This window comes from Eumetopias jubatus, unplaced genomic scaffold, assembly GCF_037043125.1.
Source record: "Eumetopias jubatus isolate StellerSeaLion01/CBP00866 unplaced genomic scaffold, mEumJub1_p1.0 scaffold_12, whole genome shotgun sequence".
In the NCBI taxonomy this organism is placed as follows: domain Eukaryota; kingdom Metazoa; phylum Chordata; class Mammalia; order Carnivora; family Otariidae; genus Eumetopias; species Eumetopias jubatus.
In genome coordinates, this window is record NW_028274818.1 from 21,460,423 (window position 1) to 21,477,965 (window position 17,543).

Here is a 17,543-nt window from a genome sequence, read left to right on the forward strand (position 1 = left end):
AATACATAAAATCTTAAAAAAATACATTAAAGGGTCAGATACCATGATCAAAAAGGATTTATTCCAGGTTGCAAGGATGGTTCAACATCAGCAAATCAATCAACCTGATACACTGCATTAACAAAATGAAAGATAAAATCATATGATCATCTCAGTAGATGCAGATAAAGTTTACAAAATTCAATGTCCTTTTGTGATGAAAGCTTTCAACAGAGTAAGTATAGAGGGAACATACCTCAACATAATAAAGGCCAAATATGACAAGCCCACAACTAACATCATACTCAATAGTGAGAAGGTGAAGAAGATTCTCTACATCAAGAATAAGGATATCTCCTCTCACCACTTTTATTCAACATAGTATTGGAAGATCTAGCCAGAAAAATTAGGCAAAAAAAGAAATAAAACACATCCAAATTGGAAAGGAAGTAAAACTATCTCTATTTGCAGACATGATGCTATATAGACCCCACCAAAAACCTTTTAGAAAAAATAAATGAATTCAGTAAAGTTATAGGATACAAAATCAATATATAGAAATCTATGGCATTTCTATACACTAATAATAAACTATCAGAAAGAAAATTAAGACAACAGTTTCATGTATAATTGCATCAAAAAGAATAAAATACCTGAAATAAATTTAACCAAGGAGATGAAAGACCTGTACACGAAAATCTGTAAGACATGGGTGAAAGAAATTGAAGAAGACACAAATAAATGGAAAGATATTACATGCTCATTGATTGGAAGAATTAATATTATTGAACTGTTCGGGGCACATGGGTGGCTCAGTCAGTTAAACATCTGCCTTCCCAGGATCCTGGGATCGAGCCCCACATTGGGCTCCCTTCTTAGCAGGGAGTCTGCTTCTCCCTCTTCCTCTACCCCTCCCCCCTGCACCTGCTTTCTCTCTCTCACTCTCTCAAATAAATAAAATCTTTAAAATATATATATATTATTCAAGTGTTCACACTACCCAAAGCAATCTATAAATTCAATGCCATCCCTATCAAAATTTCAATGGCATTTTTCATAGAACCAGAACAGTTTTAAAATAATATGGAACCACAAAAGACCCTGAATAGACAAAGTAATCTTCAGAGAGAAGAACAAAGCTGGAGGCTTCACACTCCCTAATTTCAAACTATATTACAAAACTATAAGAATTAAAACAATATAGTATTAGAATAAAAACAGACACATAGGTCAATGGAACAGAATAGGCAGCCCAGAAATAAACCCACATACATAATGGTAGTTAATTTATCTTTTTTTTTTTTTTTTTTTGAGAGAGAGCACATGCAGGGAGTTGGGTAGGGGCAATGGGAGGAGAGAGAGCATCTTAGGTAGGCTCCATGCCCAGTGTGGAGCCCGAAGTGGGGCTCAGTCCCACCACCCTGAGATCATGACCTGGGCTGAAATCAAGAGTTGGATGCTTAACTGACTGAGCCACCCAGGTGCCCCAGTGTTAATTAATTTATGACAAAGAATATACAATGGGGAAAGGACAGTCTCTTCAATAAATGGTGTTGGGAAAATTGGAGAGCAACATGCAAAAGAATGAAACTGGATCACTATCTTACAGCATACACAAAAATTAACTCAAAATGGACTAAAGACTTGAATGTAAAACCAAAACCATAAAACACCTAGAAGGAGACATAGGTGGTAAGCTCTTTGACATTTGTCTTGGTGATGATTTTTTGAATTTGACACCAAAAGCAAAGTCAACAAAAGCAAAAATAAACAGACAGGACTACATCAAACTAAAAAGCTTCTGAAGAGCAAGGGAAACCATCAACAAAATAAAAAGGTAACCTCCTGAATGGAAGAAAATATTTGCAAATCATATATCTGATAAGGGGTTAATATCCAGAATGTATAAAGAACTTATACAACTCAATAGCAAACAAACAAAGTGTCACTTTCTCTCTCTCAAATAAATAAGTAAAATCTTAAAAAAAAAAAGGGACAAGAAATTACAAGTGTTGACAAGGATGTGGAGAAAAGAGAACACTTGTACTCTGTTGGGGGAATGTGAACTGGTGCAGTGACTATGGAAATCAGTATGGATGTTCCTCAAAAGAACTAAAAAATGAACTGCCATATGATTCAGCATATTTATCTGAAGAAAACAAAAACATTACCTTGAAAATGTATCTGCACCCCCATGTTCATTGCAGCATTATTTATGGTAGCCGAGATATGGAAACAACTTAAGTGTCCATCAGCAGATAAATGGATAAAGAAAATATGGTATATATTTACAATGGAATATTTTTCCACCATAAAGAAATGAAAGATTGCCATTTGCAACAACATGGATGGACCATGAAGGCATAATGCTAAGTGAAATAAGTCAGATAGAGAAAGACAAATATCATATACAGAGAGCAGGTTGGTGATTACCAGAGGTCAGGGGTGGGCTTGTGAAATGGTTGAAGGGAGTCTCAGGTTACAAACTTGCAGCTATAAAATAAATAAGTCATGGGGCACCTGACTGGCTCAGTTGGAAAAGCATATGACTCTTGATCTCTGTCTGGGTCATGAATTTGAGCCCCATGTTTGGTATAGAGATTACTTAAAAATAAATAAATAAATAAAAACTAAAATAAATAAGTCATCAGGATATAATATACAGCATGGCAACTATAGTTAATACTGTATTACATATTTGGAAGCTGCTAAGAGAGTAAATCTTAAAAGTTCTCATTACAAGAAAAAGATCTGTATGTATGGTGACAGATGTTAATTACACTTACTGTGGTGATTTCACAAGATATACAAATATTGAATCATTATGTCTTATTCTGAAACAAATATAATGTTGAATGTCAGTCACACCTCAATTTAAAAAAAAAGGGGGGTAGACCTAAGTGTATAGGGGGTTGAAAAAGGGGGGTGGGGAGAGTAGATGAAGAAGGTAGAGATTTTCCAAAAAGGTTTTCACAGGAGAAAAGCTGATAATTTGGTAATGATTTTCTACCAAAGACAGAGCAATAGGGAGTTATTTACCATTGGCAGAGAAAGTTTCTGGAGGGTCTGATGTTTATTCATTAACTTATTCCTCAATCATTTATTGACTACTCAGTATGTGTAAGGAATTATGTTGGATGTGGAGGTTTCTTCAGGCAAAAAGTGTTAAGCCACTGACTTTAGAGAGCGGGCTGTATAGAGAGAGAGGAGAAATATATGCTACAAAGTAGTACAATAACAATGAAGTGCTATCGCAATAGAAATGTTTATAGCGTGTAGTAAACAGACCGAGGAAACGGGCAGGGAACTGAGGGAAGAGATTGTGGGTATCAAAATCTTTACAGTGTTGGCGCCCAGGTTAAACTTCTGTGTTTTATTAGATTGATCTGTTCTCTGAGGTTAGACACATATTTTGAAGCAGCTAGTGCAGATTCTGAGAATATTAAATAAAATAATCGTTTTTACGAGCAGCTACCATTGTGTCAAGTGTCTCTTCTGTGCCAGGCACTATAGATATCATGTTAATCCTCATGATAACCTTATTAAGTAGAGAGTCTTATTCCCATTTTACAGGTGAGGACATTTAGGAGGGCTGGAAAAATCATCTAAGTTAGCACAGTGACGGAATCAAAAACAAACTTGATTGCCATGTTTTCATTTTGCCTTGCTGCCTGTGTATTAGAAAACACATATATTAACAGTTGCTTTGCTCTGAAGTGTGCCCTACTGAATGTGTTGATGATTTAATAGTTAACTTCCAATTGTTTTATGGAAAGAAACCACTTTCCTTGATGAAAACAAAAGTTGACAGTCTCTGATTTAAGTGGCTCTGCTTTCTACTAGATCCACATAGTCTTTTGTGATGGCCAAGGCCAGCTTTCACTGAAAATCCCCAAATTGAAATCAGTTATCAGAGAATGTGGTGTTTTGACTCAGCACAGAAACCAAAAACATTGTATTTAGTACCTACTAGGATACACTAATCAGATCAACATGATTTTTGATATTTAGATGTTCTTTTACTGTTTCTGCCTATGTCACTAGGAGATGGCTTCTTTTGGCGTCTTTTAGGTAGAAGAGCTGTGGGTAAGTCAGGGCAGCTCCTCAGACTTCAGTGTGCTTTCTGGTGGACTTGGGATCTTGTGAATCTCTAGGTCTGAACTAGGGCTGACATTCTGCATTTTTCAATGTCATCACTTCCTGGCGATGCTCAGGCTCTGATTCGTAGACCATACTTTGTATAGCAGGGGCATAGAATGAATGCACATCGTCCATCTGATTTAGGATGCCTTCATCTCAATGCTTCATGACTTAACCCATTTATTAAAAAATAATTGTTCAGTGCCTGCAATGTATAGATGCCATGCATCACACAGAAGATATATATATATGAAAAAGTGCAATCTCTATGTATTTTAAATGTGTACTTCTGTAATGGCAGTAGTGGAGAAAGAGGGGTCTATTCTTTTTATTCTTGCTTGCATTGTGTCAAAAGTTACAGTACATTTTTTAAAATTTAAAATAAAAAAAGTTAATTTTGAGAGTAGCTTACACTGTAGTAGGACAGAGAAACAACACATTACATGTTAAGGCAATAGTGTTACTATGAAAGCATATGGGGGAGGTCATAAAAAGTCACTCTGGGACTTTTAACTTTGTCTGAAAACAAATGTAGATACATTAAAGGTTATTTTGGGGGGAAGGGGAGACATGATTATATTTGGTTTTAAAGTGATAGTTTAGGATTCAGACTGATTAGCAGGTGTTAAGTCTGAAGGCAGGTAGAGCAGTTTGAAGGCTGTTTCTATGAACAGGGAAAGTTGAAATTTTAAGAAGGGCTGGATTTTAAGAATCAGCTAGTAATAGGTTTTATGCAAAGAATAAAGAAAAGAGAAAGTCAGGGATGACTCTTTGTTTTCTGGTATGGGCAGTTGAATGGGTGGTCATCCTATTCATTGAATAGAGAAGACAAGAGGAGGAGATTTGGGAATTTGAAGTGAGGATGGGGCCTCTAAGTTAAAATGTCCAGTGGGTTGTTGGAGATAGAGTTGTAGGACTTAGGAAAGGTGCCTGGGCTGGAAATATAGGCTTTGATGATGATTGAGGCTATGACACTGGTTAAGCTCATCTAAGGAAAATATATATTGTTGAAGCTTTTAGCCAGAGAGCACACATGTGGGCTTCAGTGAGTCTTGAACTTTCACAATTTGTATGAAAAAAATAACTTAAATTTTTATTTAATTATTATTTTTTTAATTTCACTATAGTTAACATACAGTGTTATATTAGTTGCAGGTGTACAATACAGGGATTCAGGAATTCTATACATTACTCACTGCTCATCATTATAAGTATACTCCTTAATCCCCATCACCTATTTCACCCATCCCTCCACCCATCTCCCCTCTGGTAACCACCAATTTGTTCTCTATAGTTAAGGGTCTGTTACTTGGTTGACTCTCTCTTAAAAAAATTAACTTTTATGTGCATTTTTCTGGGGACAGTGATCCTGAGGTTTTCTGAAATTTTACCCTGAAAAGTTGAAGAACCATTAGGGTGGAGTGTGAAGAGAGATCAGGACAGAACCTGAGACACCAACAAAAAGCTATGTGAAAGAGAAGAATCAAAGTCTCAGAACAAAATCCTGGGGGAATATCAACATGAGGGAAACCTCATCAGATGTTCCTAGGCCCTGAATCTTCAACTGCTTATTTATTTTGCCACATTTTTCCTGGCGTAGAGTCTAGGAAAAGACAGGCTTGGCATCTGGGAGACTGGGCCACAGACACTGATAAGGTTTGGGGCTAGAAATAACAAATTAAAGGGGAGAGGACTAATGAGCATTTAGTTGGACTTTAGTCCTAAGGGTTTTCAGAGACACGATTCTTAGACTTTTCTGAAACCTAGAAATGTCCACTTACACCATCAGTAAAGAAAATTAATAAATATAATCCCTTTAGGATAAAGAATTCTTGTCCATGGAACATGTAATTGCTTTTTATTCATCAGGCTATATGGGATAAGATGAAAGCAGAGTCCAGCATTGGCTTCACCTGGTAAAATTAAGATAAAGGATCAAATGCCTTTTGAAGTACAAATAGAATATTCATTTTTAATTTGTGTTCTTTGCAAATACATTATATTTTGAAAGGTTTTCACACCGACTGGACTAAGAACAATTCAATCTTGATCCTGTATCTGTCTGGTTTTTTTAAATTAACACTTAACACTAGTGACACTTTTTAACATTTTCCCCACAACTCAATTTGCTACTTATCTTTATAGATTTAGGGCAGAAACTTGGGAACTTGGTTACAGAGTGCTAAAAAATAGATGATACCAGTAATCAGGAAAGAGAAGGCATGAGGCTCTCCACCACCAACAATTTTCTGACTGGAATATTTACTCATTGGTCAAATATTGTATTTCTGCCCTCATGAATCATCTTTGTGTTGGTAAATGTATTAGTTTTCTACTGCTGTATAACAAATTAGCCCCAAACCCAGTGTTTTAAAGCGAGCAGTTATCTCATGGTTTCCTTGGGTCAGGAGTGGCTTAGCTGGGTGATTCTGGCTTGAGGTTTCTTGTGAGGTAGCAATTTAGATGGAGGTTGGGGCTGCAGTCATATGACGGCTTCATGTGACCTAAAGATCTGATTCCAAGATGGCTGATTTGCATGGCTGTTGGCAGGAGGCCTTAGTTTCTTGTCATGTGAATTTCTCTGTAGGATTTCCTGAGTGTCTTCATGGTACAACAGCTAGCTTCCTCCAAATTGAGGGATCAAGGAAAGCAAGATGGAAGTCTTAATGTCTTTTATGACCTAGCTTGGAGGTTACACTGTCATTTCTGCAACATCCTATTAATTACCAATGTCTGTTTTATGCAATGTGGGAGACTATACCAGCCTATGAATACCAGGAAGCAGAGCTTGTTGGGGCCCCTTATGGAGGCTGGCTATCAGAATAATGAAAACTATTGTTTTTTAATAAGTGTTCTCCTGGAGATTATAAATTATGTTAAAATAATCATCACTACTGCTACCACCACTGAGCATGCTGCTTTATCCCCCCCAGTTTTATTGAGATATAATTGCTATATAACATTGTATAATTTTAAGGCATACAACATGATTTGATATACACATATATTGTGAAATGATTACCACACTAAATTTACTTAACATGCATCACCCTAGCATGCTGCTTTAAAGGTATGTCAAAGATCTACTCAATCACTAATTATAACTGAGACACAGTTAGGTCTTGGAATAAAGCTATTGTCAATAACGTCACTTTAGCCATGAAGAGCAATAATATCTATGCATTTTTACTTCCATTTTTAACATAGTGACCTCTACATTGGGAGCCTTAGGTCTCATTGTGAGTCAGATTTAATGGATGGTGGGACTAGGTAAAGTGGGGTTCAGCAGAATAGTTAATGGATATATTTTCAGTAGATTGAATTTGGCAAGATCTCAGTTGCTTTTAGTCAAGAATTTCTCCCCATGAGGATTAAGCCTTTGTTTCACAGAAGATAATTACTCCATCTCTTCCTAATCCATACAGCCTATAAAGGCTAGTCTGTGAAAAGTATTTATGTACACGGAGTTTCATGACCCTTTAAAAAGTCTTCCATTTCCCTTCCTGCTTTTTGAGGGCTTCCAAAAATGCCATTCCTTATTCAAACATAACTAAATTCTAAGACAAGTTGTGCCAAATTGTAAACTTAGATTTGATGTAGGTTGTGAACTTAACAGGATGCCTTTTGAATGTCCCATGAACGGTTAATAAAGACATGAAGTACATAGGGGAAACTCAAACTAGAATGTGGGATAGGTCGGTATATACCTCATTCTAGACTCTCTGTCTAGCAGCTACTTCCGGCAGCTCTCTTGGGCCATATTCTGTAAACATGGGAGTCACTGCCACGAACTATGGGGATGTATGATATTTCCAACAGGGTGGATTCCATCCTTCTGGATACAGAGAAAGGAGTTAATTAATCTGAGAGTAGGGGGAGATGCTTTCTGAGGTTATTGTTAGCCTTTATGTTACTGAAGATGAAGGATTACTCTTTTGAAATTTAGAAAGAAATCTGGGTTACGGTCTTATTGTAGCTTTTTGTTCTGTCACAGAACTTAAGTGCTAGTTATATTTGAGAACAGTTTGATTTTATCACCTGAGGAATAAGTCCAGAAGAAGGGAAATTTAAAATGGGCTATCTAGGGGGGATAGCAGGCTTAACTAAATCACCAACACTCCAGTGACTCTGCTTGTATTGATTCTGAAAAGCAGAACTGCAACTAAATTTGCTTTAACTTCAAATTATTACACAGAAATTCATACCTGTTCTTATCCCTTTATTAATAAAATGCAAACATGCCTCTTCAATTCTAATGGGAAACTGACTCCCTCTTTGAAGAATTTATTGCCCATTTTGTGGGTAGGATATTTGTACAATTCTTGGAAAACGTTACCTTAGTGATTCTTAGAGCATATTGATAAAGTAGAGAAGTGGCAAGCAGAAGCTGTTCCATCTGTACCTGCAGGTAATTTAATCAAGTCACATATACTAATAGACAAGGAACTGCATGAGTGAAATATTCATTGAATGAGTGGACAAGAGTTTTAAGGAAACTGTTGTCTAAAAAAGGCAAATAAGATATGCGCAAAAATACTTCTAAATGCTAAAAGATCATTATACAACTTTGTGATAAATCCCCAAAAGAAATATTTCTTTCAGTTGGAGAAATCTGGGAGTAATTCAGACAGCTTGGGCATGTGGAACCTTTCTCTAGCAATATTCCATAGCTAAAAACACTTATACATCCCTGCCCTTTTGAGCCCAGGATATTCCCCAAGGTTGGATAAAGTCAGTAAGGTAAAGCGAGAGACCTGTAGTTTCCAGAGTGCTAGTGAGGACATCACCGAAACGGTCAAGATCCACCATGGGTAGAGAGGTACAGGATATGAGAGGAGGTGATGGATAGGAAATGAAGAGGACATAAGTTCAGTTCTCAACCATGCCTCATTGGTCAAATGGGTCTAATGAAGGTGATGTATGTCAAAGTACCTGGCACGATGCTGGTCAGGTTGCCGTGCTTAATGATGGAATAGTGCCTACATTAATAAATCGGCTCTGACTCAATGTTGGGAATCTGGAAAGGGGTAATAGAATGGAATAATAAGGAAAGACCAAAGGAACAAATACCATTATGAGTGTGAACAAGGTTCACAGAAGTGAGCTAGTGGAAAGGATCAATAGAAGCTGTGGTCCTTTCAGACTTTTTCTTTTACACATTAGACCTCTCGTAACCTAGCTCCTCTTTTTCACCAATGCTTGTCATGTTCTCCATAATTCTTCTTGTACATAAATCTGATGCCTGGCCATGATGCACACTCACTGTTAGAAGACTGCACTCCAGCAAGTCGTGACACATTTGCTTTCCCCGTTTGAACTATCTGCATACAGAAAGTATCATTTTTCTCCAAATCTCTTTATGCCAGTTGCACCTGAAATTATGTAGGTTATTTAAATATAACATAAACTGATGAAATATAAATGCAAAAAGTTGGGAACATTATTTCCATGAAAATTTAAGTTGAATGATGTGTAGAGATGCAATAAAATGTAATTGCTAAAAAGGATGGCTTTCCAAGTAGATGTGGGTGAGAGAAACATAAAGGATTGAAAAAAATACAGAAACATTCTGCACTTGGGTTTGTTTCATTTTGTTTTGTTTGTTTTGCGTGAGGCAGTACCATGGCGAGCATACAACGGAGCCAGACCTGACTGAGTAGAAATCTGCTTCTCCCACTAGGCAGCTGGGTGACTCTCAATGCCTGTTTCCTCATCTGTAAAACAGGGATAATAAATAGTCCCAATTTCAATCGGTGTGGCTGCAGTGGTGAGGTCTGGGAGGAGCCCAAATACAAGGCGGATTCCAGTCATCTCCCTGTGGAGTTCCAGACATTGTTTCCTCCACCAGGCACAACGATGCATTGCAACACTCCAAAGTATGGCCAACCAAGGAAGCTCACCTGAGCTGCTTTGCTGTCTGCAGTTTTGACTGGGGTTTCATGACAAAGGTGTGGTTGACTAAGTAACTGGCCGCACAGTTGAACTCAAGTCTCCCAGCCCCTCTCTGCTACTCGGAGTTTGGGCTACTATCTCCTGGCTCAAAGCCCCAACCCTCTCATCACATGATTGGTCTTTGTGACATGGCCAGCCCCTGTTCTAAGTCATTTCCTTAGCAGAAACTATTCTGGGGTGCACCATGAATCATCTCATTACCATAAACTATGAGGGCTCCCCCAAAATAATAAGGACACTCTTCTCACTTGTTATATTACCAGGATTTGGAGGCTATTTTCCCAGGAACCAGGGACAAAGGCCGGCTGAATGCACTATTGTACAGTGGCTTAAAGAGTTAATGTCTGAAAAGCACTTAGAACAGTGCAGACACATAGGAAACACTGTATCAATGTTTGGTAAGGAAGTAATACATTCTCACTCCACTTTGAAGATGCCAAACCCAAATTCATCTATTTACTGAATGTTGATATCTTTTATTTATTTATTTATTTTTAAAATTTTATTTTATTATGTTATGTTAGTCACCATACAATACATCATTAGTTTTTGATGTGGTGATCCACGATCCATTGTTTTCGTATAACACCCAGTGCTCCATGCAGTACGTGCCCTCCTTAATATTAAGGCTAACCCATCCCCCCACCCCCCTCCCCTCTAAAACCCTCAGTTTGTTTCTTGTAGTCCATAGTCTCTCATGGTTCGTCTCTCCCTCCAATTCCCCCCCTTCATGTTTCCCTTCCTTCTCCTAATATCCTCCATGCTATTCCTTATGTTCCGCAAATAAGTGAATCCATATGATAATTGACTTTCTCTGCTTGGCTTATTTCACTTAGCATAATCTCCTGCAGTCCCATCCATGTGGATGTAAAAGTTGGGTATTCATCCTTTCTGAGGGCTGAGTAATATTCCATTGTATATATGGACCACATCTTCTTTATCCATTCATCTGTTGAAGGGCATCTCGGCTCTTTCCACAGTTTGGCTATTGCGGACATTGCTGCTATGAACATTGGGGTGCATGTGGCCCTTCTTTTCACTACATCTGTGTCTTTGGGGTAAATACCCAGTAGTGCAATATGCTGGGTCATAGGGTAGATTTATTGATATCTTTTAGAAATAACTTTTGGGTATAATAGCATCAGACAAAACGACTTTTGTTGTATTCTTTGTATTGTTTTTCTTTTAGGTCCTTTTTTAAAATCTAGAAAGCATAATGAGCTATAATTTTATGCCAATAAACTCTGTGGAGTAAAACCTACAGCAACTATGTGGAGTAAAACCTACAGCAACAGATAGGCTGTCAGGAGATTGGGATTTTAGTCCTAGCTTTGTTTTTGATTAATTGTTTGGCTTCAGGAAATTCCTAACCTCCTTGAACCTCAGTTTTCTTTATCGGCATTGGTCTACTTGCTTAGGGATCATTTGACACCAAAATCTTTCTTTATTTTTTTTTATTTTATTTTTTTAAAGATTTTATTTATTTATTTGAGAGAGAGAGAGAATGAGAGATAGAAAGCACGAGAGGGAAGAGGGTCAGAGGGAGAAACAGACTCCCTGCTGAGCAGGGAGCCCGATACGGGACTCGATCCCGGGACTCCAGGATCATGACCTGAGCCGAAGGCAGTCACTTAACCAACTGAGCCACCCAGGCGCCCCAAAATCTTTCTTTAATGAAAAATACATTTTTTCCCCTTACCTCTACACTCCTCCCTTCGGCCTCCTGTCCACCAGGTTTTTCTAATTTGAATTGTTTTTTAAAAGTAATGAGTTTCATTTAGATCATTTCCCACAAAATGTTGTCTTGTGGGAAAGTCAATATTCTATTCATTTGATGTTATTACTCATATTATTGTTAGTATTACGATTATTCAGGTCACTGATGTCTGTAAGTAATAGGAATCACAGCATCATTATGATAATGGTAAATGTTAAATGAGATAGTGAAAATGCCATGTGTTGGTAAAATTTGATGGCTAGAACATGTTTTTATCCTGTTTTCACTGTTTGTTTTTTTAAATCGTTTGTCTAAATATTTTTTACTCAATGCTGACTTAATATAAATTTAGAGCTAGCATTTATTGACAGTAAGATGCATGTAAGACTCTATTCCCAAGATAGAGTAAGACAGAAACCTAATATCTATAACTAGATGTACATTTATGTCTGTATCTATCATCTATTTAGCTATCAACAGCTAGCTAGTTATAAACAACTATATATAGAAAGACCAACAGGGTGAACAAAGTATGAAAAAATCATATAAAACTCATTGATGATAATAATGAAAAGATGTTACTTGAGTGAAAGACATTTTTATGTTCTTTATTTTTAAAATTTTTTATTTAAATACAATGTAGTTAACATATAGTGTATTATTAGTTTCAGGGGTAGAATTTAGTAATTCATCAGTTACATATAACATCCAGTGCTCATTCCATCAAGTGCCCTCCTTAATGCCCATCACCCATTTACCCAATCCCCCCACCCACCTCCCCTTCAGCAACCCTCAGTTTGTTCCCTATAGTTGAGTCTCTTACGGTTTGCCTCCCTCTCTGTTTTTATTTTTCCTTCAGAAAGAACATAACATTAAAAATATTTGTGGGATGTGTGGGTGGCTCCGTTGGTTGAATGTTGAACTCTTGATTTCAGCTTGGGTCATGATCTCAGGGTCCTGGGATTGAGCCCTGCATTGCGCTCTGCAAGAAATGGGGAGTCTGCTTGAGGATTTTCTCTCTCCCTCTGCCCCTCCTTCCCCCCCAAAAAACATGCGTCAAAGTAGCCCTTAACCAAAGGCAAACACTGTACTTTTGATCTCACACAGAAAGAATTTGACTTATATTTTCCAAGTAGTTCATAGTACATTGGCTGTTTTATTACCTAGTTAATAGTTTTTAAAAGAATGATGTAGAATATAGTTTGAAATAATTATAAAAAGCCAAACTATCAGCAAATCTTAACAAGACTCTAATGCTGAATGGGGAAGCAGAAATACAAAAGAATGGATATAGAACTTAATTTTTGCAAAGAATGTAACAGATGTTCATAGTATGACTGTGGCATTAAGGAGAAGTTAAATTATGTTTATGATCTTTGTAGAAGAACACATTTTTGACAAGGTATTTGTAAAAAATGATTTAAAAAACCCTTTGTTTAAAATTTTTGTTTTATTGGTAAACTCCTTTTATCTGGAAAATTAATTTATACAAAGCATCTCATTCTCTAACAGTGCCAGGCCATGGAAGGGAGATGTACCTCTCATGTGAAGGAAAAAACGCTATGATCAGGAAACTGGGGCCACTTATGCAACTTTGTTATATTGGATCCAGCTTCTAAATTTCCCTGAATCCAGCTTTTCTTAGATATAAAATAGAGATGGTGAAGTCTGCTTCCCAGGATTATTGTGAAATCAAATGAGACCCAATATATGAAGTCATTTGGTACTCACTTACAAAGCAGGAGCCTGTAATAAAGGTTCTTTAAAAATAATTTACTGTTGTTATTTGAAGTCTAAAAAGCCTCAGAACCTTATGGGCTGGTGATCCAACAGGTTTTGAGTTTTTAGAAAAAAGCAAACTATCGGTAACAGGGCCAAACGCTGAAGGAGGGAGAAAGGAGGATTTAGCAATTGTTGGTGATTTTTAAGAGGGCAATTTCATGAGTGGTGAGGATAGAGGCCAGATTGCAGGGATGTGAGCATCCACAAGGAATTCGATCAAGCAGCTGGGCAGAGAAGGAGAAGAAAGGGAAAGAGGGTAGAAGCCTGGAGGGTTTAGGCAAGGGACTTTTTCTTTTTTTCCAGATTGGAAGGAGATGACATTCTTAAATTTCTTGAAGGTCAGCAAGAATAAAGAGGAAGACAGTGGAAAGAGTATAGATAAAAGAATCAGGTCTGTTTCCAGATCAGGCTTACTCACTAATTCAGTGTTACCTTGGGCACCACCCTTAGCCCCTCCGAGTCCCTGTGAAATGGAGGTGCTAATACCATCCTTATCTCCTCCCTGACTTTTGGGTGAAGATCATTTGAAGTAAAGCCACTAAAAACACCTTGAAAGCTATAGGCATGTTATCATACAAAATAAGTATAAATCTTTTCAGAAGATGGTCTCTCTATGTCCAAGGTGCTTACCTTTATGGCGGGTGCTATGAAAATGTTCTTTGGCTGCTTATAAAGGGCACTCTTGGAGAAGTGTTTATTGAACTGAATTGCACTAACATGGCAAATACACTTTTAGATTACAAAGCAAATCACTCCTCCCCGTTTATAAGCTAAGAGCCCTTCCCCAGTTCTCTGGACATTCTGCCTTGGTTCCTGTTTTCATTACTTACCAACTGCTGTGCGGCCTGTCAGTTCTGTGTTCTTCATCTCACACACTTTAACCATATCTCTCAGCAATTTTCTGTCTGGAAAAATTGCCTGCTCTTTGTTTTCATTGAGGTAAAACGGTAACCACTTAAGGCCCATTTACACAAGGAGAAAAAAAGACTGTTTAGAAACCTAGTGTCAACTATGGCTTTTTCAAACCATGTTGTGTTTTGAACACTGTAATATCAAGAGTCAAAAGTTGATTTTTTTTTTTTTTGAGTACACAGACTGTGAAAGATCTTCTGGAGTCTGAGCTTTAAATATAACCCCTTAAATTCTGATTGAGTTTGTTCTTCAGCTCTTGAATTTATTTTTGGCACAGTATATACTATGTGGGGCCAAGGAAAGAAAGACATTTTCCAAGAATTGTAGATCCCCAACAAGAATCTAAGCACCTCAGAAGGAAAAACTTCACAAAGATTTTTAACAGTTTATTCGTTGATTTAAAGATTTATTCCTTAACCAGGCATCATTCTACACCTGGGGAGATAAAGATGAGAAAGGCATTATGCTGTTCTTCTTTTTTATTTATTTTTTTAAAGATTTTATTTTTTATTTGAGAGAGAGAGAGAACATATGAGAGAGAGTATAGAGTGGGGAGGGGCAGAGGGAGAAGCAGGCTTCCTGCGGAGCAGGGAGCCTGATTCAGGGCTGGATCCCAAGACCCTGAGATCGTGACCTGAGCCAAAGGCAGACGCTTAGCCAACTGAACCACCCAGGCGCCCCGGCATTATATTGTTCTTAATGAACTTTGGCATATAGGAAAATAATTGCGATTCAGAATGGTGAATGCTAGGATGGAGTCGTGTGTACAATCTAGTGGTCACAGAAACCTTGCAGGGGAGTTGACGTGGTCAGTGGTCAGCTGTGAGAAATAAATGGTGGCATCTCACACACTGCTTGCCAGGTCAGAGGCTTTGAACAAGTTGGCAGCTACTGCTTCCAATATAAGGGAGGGAGCCCAGAAGGGCTGTGTCATCAGAATGACTTTTTATCTTGTCTTGGGGCTTTAATCTTTATTCATTTTTCTTTACAGCTTGATTGGAGTAAAAGTGACATATAATAAACTGCACATATCTAGGTACATTTTGACATATTTATGTGCTTGTCAAATAACCACCACAGTCAAGGTAATGAACATGCCCACTCCCCCACACATTTCCTTGTGTCCCTTTGTAAGCCTTCCCTTTTGTCGCTTTTCTCTCCCCTTCTCAAGGAACCACAGATCTGCTTTCTGTCACTGTGGATTAGTTTGCATTTTCTAGAATTTCACATAGAGAGAATCATACACTATGCACTCTTTTGGTCTGGCTTCTTTCACTCACCATAATTATTTTGATATTCACCCATGTCATTATGTGTATCAATATTTCATTTCTTTACTTTCTTTTTCCTTTTTTAGCTTAGTTATCTTTCACTGTATGGATATGCCAGACTTTTGTTTTTCCATTTATCTGTTGACAGACATTTGGGTTGTTTCCAGCTTTTGGCTACTGAATCTGAAGTTGTGAATATTCTTATACAAGCTTTTATAAGGGCATATACTTTCATTTCTCTTGGGTAAATACCTGGAAGTGGATTGACAAGATCAAAAGGTATATATAGGCTTAAGTTTTTTTTAAGATTTTATTTATTTATTTATTTATTTATTTATTTGACAGAAAGAAAGAGCTCAAGTAGGCAGAGAGGCAGGCAGAGGGAGAAGCAGGCTTCCTGCTGAGTGGAGAGCCTGGACTCGGAGCCTGATCCCAGGACTCTGGGATCATGTCCTGAACTAAAGGCAGACGCTTAACCACTTAATTTTTAAAGAAACTGCAACATTGTTTTCCAAAGTGGTTGTACCTTTTTATACTCCCACTAGCATTACATGAGACTTTTAGTTCCTCTGTATCCTTGCCAACACTTGTTATAGTTTGTCTCTTTAAAATATTTCAGCTATTCTAGGGCACCTGGGTGGCTCAGTCGGTTAAGCGGCTGCCTTCGGCTCAGATCATGATCCCAGGGTCCTGGGATCGAGCCCTGCATCTGGCTCCTGGCTTGGCGGGGAGTCTGCTTCTCCCTCTCCCTCTGCCTTGCCCCCTGCTCGTGCTCTCTCTCTCTCTCTGTATCTCTGTGTCTCAAATGAATAAATAAAACCTTTAAAAAAAATAAAAATTTCAGCTATTCTAATAGATGTGTAGTGGTATCACATTGTGGTTCTCTTTTGCATTTTCTTAATGACTAGTGGTATTGAACATCTTTTCATGTACTAATAGCCATTCATATATCTTCTTTGTTGATGTGTCTGTTCAGATCTTTTACCCATTAAAAAAATTAGGCTATTTCTTATTATTGGGCTTTAAGAGGTCTTTATATATTCTGGGTATAAGTCTTTTGTCAGACATATGATTTATTTTATTTTATTTTATTTAAAAAATTTTTTTAAATTTTATTTTATTATGTTATGTTAGTCACCATACATTACATCATTAGTTTTTGATGTAGTGTTCCATGATTCATTGTTTGCATATAACACCCAGTGCTCCATGCAGAACGTGCCCTCCTTAATACCCATCACCGGGCTAACCCATTCCCCACCCCTCTCCCCTCTAGAACCCTCAGTTTGTTTCTGAGAGTCCATCGTCTTTCATGGCAGACATATGATTTGCAAATAGTTTTTCCTGGTTTGTGACTTTTCACTGTCTTAACAGTGTCTTTCAAAGAGCAGAAGTTTTTAATTTTGATCAAGTTGAATTTATCAATTTGTTCTTTTTTAAAACAGCTTTAGTGATGTATATATGACATACAAAGTTGCACATATTTAATATGTACAATTTGATGAGTTTGGACACATGCAAACATCTGTGATACCATCACCACAATCCAGGTGGTAGACACATTTAACACCTCCTGGAGTCTCTGTGGGTCCTTTTGTTTTATGTTGTTTTGTTTGTGGTAAGAACACTTAACATGAGCTCTATCCTCTTCTCAAATTTTGAAGCTCAAAATGCTGTATTGTTGAGTATAGGCACATGTTGTACAGCAGACTGTAACTTATCCCTATAGCATAACTGAAACTTTATACACATTGGGTAATAGCTCCTCATTTCCCCTCTTTCCAGGCCCT